The sequence below is a fragment of the Phascolarctos cinereus genome, unplaced genomic scaffold (assembly GCF_003287225.1).
Source record: "Phascolarctos cinereus isolate Bilbo 61053 unplaced genomic scaffold, phaCin_HiC Scaffold_2;HRSCAF=192, whole genome shotgun sequence".
Lineage (NCBI taxonomy): Eukaryota > Metazoa > Chordata > Mammalia > Diprotodontia > Phascolarctidae > Phascolarctos > Phascolarctos cinereus.
Window position 1 is genome coordinate 401,183,082 of NW_027555625.1, and position 10,030 is coordinate 401,193,111.

General features: G+C 39.5%; 1 pseudogene; it reads left to right on the forward strand.

The window, feature by feature from the left end:
• Window positions 1–4,406: 4,406 nt before the first annotated feature.
• On the forward strand, window positions 4,407–6,401 carry LOC110212340 (nucleolin-like; annotated as a pseudogene).
• Window positions 6,402–10,030: the final 3,629 nt, after the last annotated feature.

Consider the following 10,030-nt stretch of genomic DNA (forward strand, 5'->3'; position numbering starts at 1 on the left):
ACAGAGCTAAGACATATAGTGTTTTGTGCAAGAGACAGCAGAGAAAATAATATAGTTGGATTTAGAGGGTGTATAGGAGAGTAGAGTTTAAGAAAACTGGAAAGGTTAGAGACCAGGTTGTGAAGGGCTTTCAGAGCCAAACAGAAGACTGATATCTATATCACTATATCTAGATACAGACAAACAGATGGATAGATAGATAGATAGATAGATAGATAGATAGATAGATAGATAGATAGATAGATTTGATCCTACAGGTAATAATTAGGCATTGGAGTTTATTAAATAGGGGAGTAATATGGTAATATGGTAGACTTACTCTTTAAGAAGATTACTTTGGCAGCTGGGCCACGTAGTAGCTTGCGGCAGGGAGACCAACCAGCAGACTATTTCCATAGTCAAGATGTGAGGTGAAAAAAGCCTATACCAATGGGACAATTGTGTGAGTGGAAGGAAGGGGTTATCTACAAGTGATTTTGTGAAGGTAGATTTAGCAACAGATTGAATACCCAAGGTAAAAGAGTGAGAAGTTGAGTAAGAACCATAGGTTGGGACCCTTGGTGACTGAGAGAATGTTGGTACTCTAGACAGTATTAGGGAAACTGAGAAGGGTGAGGATGGGGAGGATTAAGAGAGATTTCTCTTTTGGACATGTTGAGTTTAAGATGTCTACTTGATCTAGAATTTGAGATGTCCAATAGGCAGTTAGATATGTGAGACTAGAGATCAGAAGACAGGTTAGGGATGGATAAGTAGATATGGGAATCATTTGCAGAGATAATAATTGAATCCATGAGAGCTGATGAGATCAATAAGTGAGCCTTAGGATAAACTCCTGGTTAATGGATATGACAGGGATGAAGATCTAGCAAAGGAACATAAGAAAAAGTAGTCAGACTCGTAGGAAGAGAAAGAGCCCAGAGGAGTAGGAGTAGAAGTGTTGTAAAAACCTAGAGAGGAGAAAATGTCAAGGAGAATAGAGTTATCAACAATGTTTAAGGTATTATAGAGGTCAAGAATGGTGAGGGCTGAGAAAAGGCCATTAGATTTGACAATTAAGAGATGAGTGGTAACTTTGGAGAGAACAGTTTCAGTTGAATGCTAATATTGGAAGCCAGATTATAGAGGTTTAATAAGAGAGTAACCGGAGAGGAAGTGAAGGCACAAAATGTAGATAGCTTTCTCAAGTTTAGTCACGATAAGGAAGAGAAATATAGCACTATAGCTGGTAGAGACAACCACATCAAGTAAGAAATTAATGATGGGAGAGATATGAGGAGGTTAAGCATTTTACACTGTCAGGAAACATCCAATGGCTTGGAGCAAATGACAATTAATAAGAATGTGGGGAGGATAGATGGGATAATCTGCTGGAGAAGAAGGTATAGAATGGTGACATGGGTGCATGTAGAGAGGTTTACCTTGGCAAGGAGAAGGCCCATATCTTCATGTAAGATTGGGGTAAAAGAGGACGTAGGGAAGATACATGAGGAATGTTAGACAAGGAGGTAAGAAGGAAGAGCTTTGGCAAATGGCCTCAATTTTTTTTTGGTGAAATATAAGGCAATATCCTCAGCAATGTGGGTGGAAAGAAGCACCATGGAAGGCTTGAGGAGAGATGAAAAGGTCTATAATTCAAATGAGTGGGATAAATGAATGTATTGGTGAGGTGAAAAAGTTTTGCTTTCCCACAGTGAGGATCCAGTTGAAATAATGTGACATAATTTGTTAGTAAACCTAATTAGCATGATTTTCTCCATTCAGTAGAACATGGGATGGGAGTGAAGGCAGGAGATTCTGGGAGTAATCTTAGGTTGTGGCTTAGCAAAGTATGATTGGTAATAAGGGGTCAAGGGACTTAAGAATCGAAGATAGTGTAGGGTTGAACTGGTTTGCCAAGAACTCAGGATGGAGAAGGGCAGAGGGTGTAGTCAGGGTAGGAGTGTGGGAATGACATGGGAAAGAACAGAAGGATGAAGGGGTAAAACGCTGTTGTAAACGTAGAGGTGATAAGTCTGAAGGGAAGATAGAACTATAAAAGATTCTGATCAGAGAAGTGAATTTGAGAGTGTTGAACATGGAAGTAGAACATTTGTGGGTAGCGGCAAGATCAAGGATTTGACCATCTCTAAGTTTTGCTGTCTTGGGAAATGAACTAACCAAGAAATTGGGAGGTTAGGGTATTTGAGAGAATACTCCCTCAATATTCCTCAGTGTGTTTATTGAAGTTCCTAGCATGAACACAAGAGTTGACATGGAGACAAAGACTGCAAACTAGGCATTGAATTCACTGAAGAAAGGGAGCATCGCTTTCCATAGGTAAAAGCTACCAGAATCTTGATTTGGTGAGAAATTGTGTTGAATGAACCTCAGAGGAGAGGTTACTGAATAATAGAGTAACAGAGTCTTGAAGTGGCAATAGGAAGCAAAGAATATTCTCTCAGCAACCCCGAACACTGAATGAATGTGTATGAGTGAAAGTGCAACTAATATTTGAAAGAATGTCCAGGGAAGCTGGCCATCAGGAAGAAACCAGGCATCAGTGGGAACCAGTGAAGGACATCAATTTCATGCCTTGTAAGGATCAGTTTAAGATTAAAAAGTTGTTTGTTTAACTTGGAATGAGAAAAAAACAGAGAGAGGACATGAGAGCTATCTTAAAGTATCTTCTGGGCTAGCATATGGAAGAATAATTTGATTTCATATGTTTGGTCCCTGAGGGCACTATCAGAATCAATTAGAGCAAGTTGCAAAATTAAAAAAAAAAGGCAGTTTTAATCTACATATAAGGAGAAACTTACTAAAAATTAGAACTGTCTAAAAATGGAATATGCTACCTACGGAAGTCTTAGATTCCCTTTCATTGGAAGTATGTAAAAAAAGCTTGCAGAAAAACAATTTAGGAACAACATGCTTCCAATACTTATAATTTCCTATAGTGTGGACTAGATTGTCACTGAGGTCTTTTCCAGCTCCACAATTCTATGTTTCAATTAAGCAGTCTTCTTGTCCATTACACAACAAACTCTTACTATGAAGGTAACACTTGGCAGTAACACACAAAGTTATAAAAACTTGTTTTTTTCTTTTTTCTCTATGTAAACTGTGCCTTTCTTTCATTTTAGACTTTTGTCATTGTTCATACAGGAATCTGGAAAATTGATACTTAGACTCTTTTCTCCCCCTTCCCCTCCTGCTTGACACCTTTTCAGAACTGATCTTATTATAATCTACTTTCTGTATAACCCATAATTCTATTATGTTATGTTATAGTGAAATTCAACAATCCAACAAATATTTATACCTAAGGTCTTTATGTGAACTGCCTTAGAAACTGGAGTACCAAAGTGAAAAGTCATACAATCTCTGCTCTCAAGGTCCTCATAATGAAATAGTTGGCTGACATTTGCTTGAATATGTATTATTCAAAAAAAAAAAGCATCAGCATGGCAAAGGAGTGATCCAGACAACTGACAATAAAAAAGTTTGAGGGGAGAGAAATTCACTTCTAGCTAAAGAATTGGGGAAAACTTCATGGAGAAAGCAGTGAGTGGTTTCAATGGGTAAGAATTGCATGGGAGCACATTACAAGTGGGTGAGGAGGACATAGCCCTAGTTAGAGAATGGGAGAAAAAAAAAAGATGAACCAAAGAAGGAGCGAGATAAGGAGTAATGAGACAACTAGGCTAAGTTGTATGCCAAGAGAGTATGCTAAGGGAGAAGAAAGTAACAAAGAAAAGTTGGTCTGAACAAGTCCCAGTTGTCACAGAAAGATCCAAGAAAATTAGGACTGAGAAAATGATACTGGATTTGGTAATTCATAGAATAATAAACCATAGGTTCACAGCTGGAAGTCAACATAGAGGTAATCTAGTCCAATCCCTTCATTTTACTGATGGGGAAAGTAAGGCCTAGAAAAGCAGAATGAGTTGCCACAAAGGCCACACAGAGTAACAAAAATAAGATTCGCATCCAGGCCTTCTGGCTCAAAACTCACACTTTCTAACTCACCACTCTGTCTCCCCAATATATTTAATTAATGAAAAGGTCATTATTGATTCTGAAGAGTACAATTTCATCAAAGCAACAGCGATAAAATGGAAAATAAAAGAGATTGAAGTGTGAATGAGGATTTAGGAAGTGATGGTAGCAAATGTAGACTGGCTTTTCTAAAAGCATAACAAGCAGATGAAAAATAAGACAGAGCTTAAATGAGTAGCAAGACAAAATGTTATTGTCATCATTGTTGTAGAAAGTATAGCTTGGGATAAGTCTTTCATCTTAGTCTCCACTAGTAAAGGACAGTTCACAGACAGACTCCTTCCCATGCTCTCTGCTGCCACCAAAATTTCCTGACCTCTGCCAATGGATCTGGACCCTCTGCACCCTAGTTATGTGCTGCCACCATGATGAAGCTCATGAAAGCTGCTAAAAATCAAGGTGAGCCAAAGAAAATGGCTCCTACCTTAAAGAAGATAGAATGTAGTGAGGACGAGGACCTGGCAGAAGATGAAGAAGAGGTTGTGGTCCTTTCAAAGAATGGCAAGAAGTTTGTGGCTACAGCAAAGAAGGTATCACTATCCAAAAAGTCACCATTGCCACCACACCCGCCAAGAATGTAATCTTGATTCCTGGTTAAGAAGGCTGCTCTGGCCCTGAACGAGAAAGTGTCTACCCTAGCCAAAGTTGTCATCGCACCAGGCAAGAAGGAAGGCACTTCAGCTAACATACACACACACACACACACCACACGCACACACTCACACACAACCAAAGGGGAATAAAGTGGGAAGAATGCCAATAAACAGAACATTGAATATAAAGAAGAGAACAGTGAAGATGAAGAAGAAGAATTTGAGCCATCCAAAGCCACAGAAATGGGAGAAGCTCCAATCAAACAAGACTCTGAGGATGAGGAGGAAGATGATAGTGATGAGGATGACTTTGAAAAAGCTATGGATACTATACCTGATAAAGTAAATGTGACTTCTATGAAAGTTGCCCCTGGCAAAGCTGGGAAAGCCAAGGACTCTTAAGAGGAAGAAGATGAAGGAGGAAAATGAGGAAGAGGAGGAGAAAGGGCCCATCAAAGAAGCACCAAGAAAGAGGAAAAAAGGAAATAGTGAAACATAAAACCCCTAAATCCAAGAAAGGAATTTAGAACCTGAAGCATCTATATATTTCAGTCTCTTCACTGGTACCCGGAACTTCAATAGAACTGCTTCTGAGCTAAAAAATTGGCATCACAGATTTCTTTGCAAAAAAGGACCTTACTGTTGTGGACATCCACATTCACACTACCAAGACATTTCGCTATGTGGAATTCTAATCCACTGAAGATATGGAAAAGACTCCGGAATCAGTGTCTCCAACATGCTTGGCTCTGAACTGTGGAAAAACAGCAAAAGAGAACAAGAAAGATCAAGACTCAAGGATGCTCTTCATCAAGAAGGGAAGGGAAGGGAAGGGAAGGGAAGGGAAGGGAAGGGAAGGGAAGGGAAGGGAAGGGAAGGGAAGGGAAGGGAAGGGAAGGGAAGGGAAGGGAAGGGAAGGGAAGGGAAGGGAAGGGAAGGAAGGGAAGGGAAGGGAAGGGAAGGAAGGGAAGGGAAGGGAAGGGAAGGGAAGGGAAGGGAAGGGAAGGGAAGGGAAGGGAAGCTCAAGAAAATGTTTGAAGATGGTATTGAGGTCAGGTTGGTCTGTACCAAGGACACCTAAAAGGAACTGCTACATTGAATTCCAGAAAGAAGTAAACATGGACAAGGCCTTGGAAGAGAAGCAGGACTGAGATTGGTGGTTGGGCTTTCATTCTAGCCTACACAGGGGAGAAAAGTCAGGAAAAGAACTTGAAAGGTGGAAGAATAATTCCTGGAGCAGGAACAGCAAACCGGCAGACTCAAAGACTCCGGTGCTGAATAAACTCACCTACAGAGCCACTGAAAAAAGTCGGCAGGAAGTGCTTGAGAAGGCAACATCCATCAGCTTGCCCCAGAACAACCAAGGCCAACCTAAAGGGTATATATTCATTGAATTTGCCTGTGTGGAAGATGTGAAAGAAGCTTTCAATTCTTGTAACAACACATAAATTGAAGACAGAGCCTCCGGCTGGAGCTGAAGGGACAGAAGATAGGTAATGCAGCAAAAAGGAGCCAGTCCTACAAAACCTTGTTCAGCAAAGGTCTATCCAAAGACATGATAGAAGAATCATTTCACAACCCTGTGGATGCCAGAACAGTCACAGATAGGGAGACAAGGTGGCCTAAAGGGTTCCATTTCATAAACTTCAACTCAGAAGATGCTAAAGCTGTGAAAGCAGCCATGGAAACAGGGAGAATGAAGGAAACAAAGTAACTTTGGACTGAGCCAAGCCCAGTGGCCTTGGAGGCCAAGAGAGTGATCATTGAGGCTTCAGTGGCTAAGAAGGTGATAGAGGAGGCCAGTGGAACTTTGATGGCAAAGGGCAAGGAAATGTTAGAGTGCATGGTAGTTTAGGAGGATAAGAAGGATACAACAAATCACAAGAAAAGAAGATGAAGTTTGAATAATTTCTCCACATGCTCTTTTCCCCTGCCATTTAAATGGACTCTGGGGGTTTTATCCTGTCATCTAATAATTGAGCCTTCTGAGGACATTCCCAGACAAATATGTAATCCAGAGGTCATCCTGAGAAAGCCTAAATGACACTGTAAGGGAGGGGATGTTGGTTTTGACTGGATGGATGTTCCATATAGACTTTTTACAGAGACAGGTTATAGATGTGGGAGTTAACCTTTCTGTCTATGAGTTGTCCTGAATTTATGATGTTCTCTTGTTGCTGCTGAGGCATTTTTTTAGGTCATGCCCAACTCTTTGTGACCTTATTTTGGCAAATCATTTTTCTACCCCCCCTCCAAAAAAAAAAAAAAAAGAAAGCATAGCATGGGCATCGCTTCAATCCCTAATCTTAGTCTCTGAGCTGCCTTGCTTGCCCAACCTTCATTTAAGCTGGCAGGTCTAAGGTTGCTAGAAGGGGTTACACAATACAACTATAATTCTCTCTATGGTTCTGTTTCTTTCTCTCTGTGTCTCCTCTCTGTTTCACATCACTACCACCACCGCTGCTGCTACAACCGCCACTATGCTGCTACTACTACTACTACTACTACTACTACTATCACCACCACCACCACCACCACCACCACCACCACTATTACCTCTACGTTATACCTCCCGAGCTCACACTTGTGCTTCCCACTTACCTGAAATCAGTCAATATAAGACTTCTTTAATTCCTAAGACATTTGCTATATAAAAAGCAAAATCAAGAATAATTAAAACATTTCATTCTGCCTGTAAACAGGTGACACATTGCTACCAATGTAGGTAACATCCAAAGACAAGAGTTGGAAAACACTTATAGAAACTTAGCAAGGAGGGACATGGGGAAACCTGTTTGCCTGGGATAGCTCAAAAGTCTGGACTGCAGGCCTTTGATTTTACTAGTCCTTTCACAAGTAATCTGCGACTCCTGAAACATTTTGCTACTTGACCTGTTTGGTCCTCACTGCTCTTCTCCTAGGCAAAGCTATTTCTCTTCTACTATCAAGCCAATGAAGTAATGACAAGCTCTTATTGAATGCAGAAGTTCTTATAGCATTTCTCTATAGTCCCCAAACAATTATTTGATTTATGAATTTGTCAGTTATAAAATTTAAAACTCTAAAAATATCCACATGCAAATGAGATGATGGCCCACAAAGTTCTACAGCCTTAGTTCTCTCAGTCATTGTTTTGCCTTAAACAGATCTTTTCAGTACATTATTTGAGGGATACCCTCCTACTCTCTAGCTAGTACTCAGAACGGTTTGTATTTTTAACATTATATCTAAGAGAGTAGGTCTCTTCATGAGTTGATTTTATCAATTTTCCTTTCATAAATGTTCTTTTTCTGCCCCATTCAGAGATCAAACAGTTTACATATGAGATGAAGTACTGTACATTAGGGTAGGGGAGAACAGACATAGTAGCACAAAACTGTAATTGTAGCTACTGGGGGAATCTCTTGAATTTAAGGGCTGACATGTATTGGGCAATGCAAATTGGATATCTGTCCTAAGTTCAGCATAAGTAATGTGAGCTGGTAAAACCCACTGGGTGGAGTGAGGAAAGTGGGGGAGGTGAGGCAGACTACACAGCCCAAAGAGGGATGATACTGGCCTGGGTCTGAAGTAGAGTAGATCAAAGCTCCCTACTGGATAAGTACTCAGATCAGTCAGTGAGTAGTCCCTATACTTCCAGTCTGGGCAAGATAGAGAGACTTAGTCTTAAAATTAAAATCAAATGGGTAAGGCTGGAAAAAACACCTTCTTTTAGTAAAAGGAAGAAGTGAGAAGAGAAGGGGTAGAGATTGAAGAGACAGACAGAAAGAATAGGGTGCATGTAGGGAAGAATGATGAATGAAGAATAGAGAATATGATTGGAGTAGCAAGGCCCTAGGAGTGCCAGAGGTGCTAAGTAGTATGGTATACTGGAAAGAATATTAGACTTGAAGGCAAAGAATGCGGATACAAATCCCTTCTCTGCTACCTATTAGTCGTGTGACTTTGAGAAAATGGCCCAACCTCTCTGGGCTTCAATTTCCTCATGTAAAATATGAGAGTTGTATTATATGACTTCTAAACTCACTCCAGTTAAAAATTTATTATTCTGTTGTTTCAAAGGAACAAGTAAAGAGGTTAGCCTTAGCAAAAGATGAGTTGACATCTTCTGAAAAGAGGGAAGAAGGAAAAATGGGTTTAGATACAGAGTGTTTCAGATCTGGAAGAAGAGATGAAAAAGAACAAGCCTCAGTTTTCTAGGGAAAAAAGCAGGAGTAAAATCATCTGCTGAAGATGAAAAGTAGACAACTTCTAAAAAATATAATACGGAGTAAATAAGAAATGTTTTTAAAGATTGCTGTACAGTGGCATGGCTCATTTGAGATTAGATGTCATGAATTTATAGTAGAACTAGTCAGCAGAATTTTGGGCCTTAATAATTTGGGAGCAAGATCAGAGAAGGCAGATGATGTGGGTGACTCAGGAAAGGAATTAGCAGCATGACAAATGTCTAAAGACAGATGAACAAAAGATTCAGGAGTAGAAGCTATTGTGTTTTTTTTTTAAGTGATTGACTATACAGTCAAAATTCTAAAGGGAAAAGTATGAAGCCAGAGGAGAGATGATGGCAGGATCAAGGTCACAATAAAGACAAAGAATAGGTTCAAGAGCAGTGAAATGATGAGATAGTTGGGAGGACCTGAGATCATTATCAGGAAAGCAAAGCGAGCCACAACAATTGGCATTAATCACAAAAATGGCCAAAAGATCAGATTGGTTGTGTGCTGTCCAATTTGATGACTACATAGAGAGATAACCTCAGAGCTGGGAAGCTATTAACCAAAGAATAGCTTATTTGCCTATCTGTATGGTTTAATTTGTACTTCATGAGACCATTTATGTCTTCTCTTTGCTATTCACTCTAATTGATTTCTCATTCAGCAAATAGGACCAATATACAATTAACCTTGTGAATACTTCTTTAAGGGGTATATTTTTAGATTTCATTTGTCTCAGCTTGGTCATTCTCATTGACCTGGAGGTCACAAAAGGAACATATGGGTAGCTTTTGGGTAAGCAATACTGAATTGAATCACTTTAGATACTAGGGTAAGACATAGAAAAATGTCTCCTGACTTAAATAGCTTAAGATAATTACAGTGGCTGGTAGCATCTAAAAGACTCAATGAAAATTAATATTTTGATCTAGATACTTGCTAAATACTTTTAAAATAATTTCAGTTGATGAAATTAGATAAGCATTTTAAATGAAAGTTTCACAGTTGATTTGGATGGTTATATGATTTTTGAATTTTCTGTGATACATAATGCTTAAATAAATATAGATTTCAATTCTATAGAAAGGTTTTTTGTGGTTGTTGTTTTTCCCTGTCTCTACACTTTGGGCCAAGTCCCAACTTATCACTTCATTACTTCAGTTGTTAATCAGTTAATAG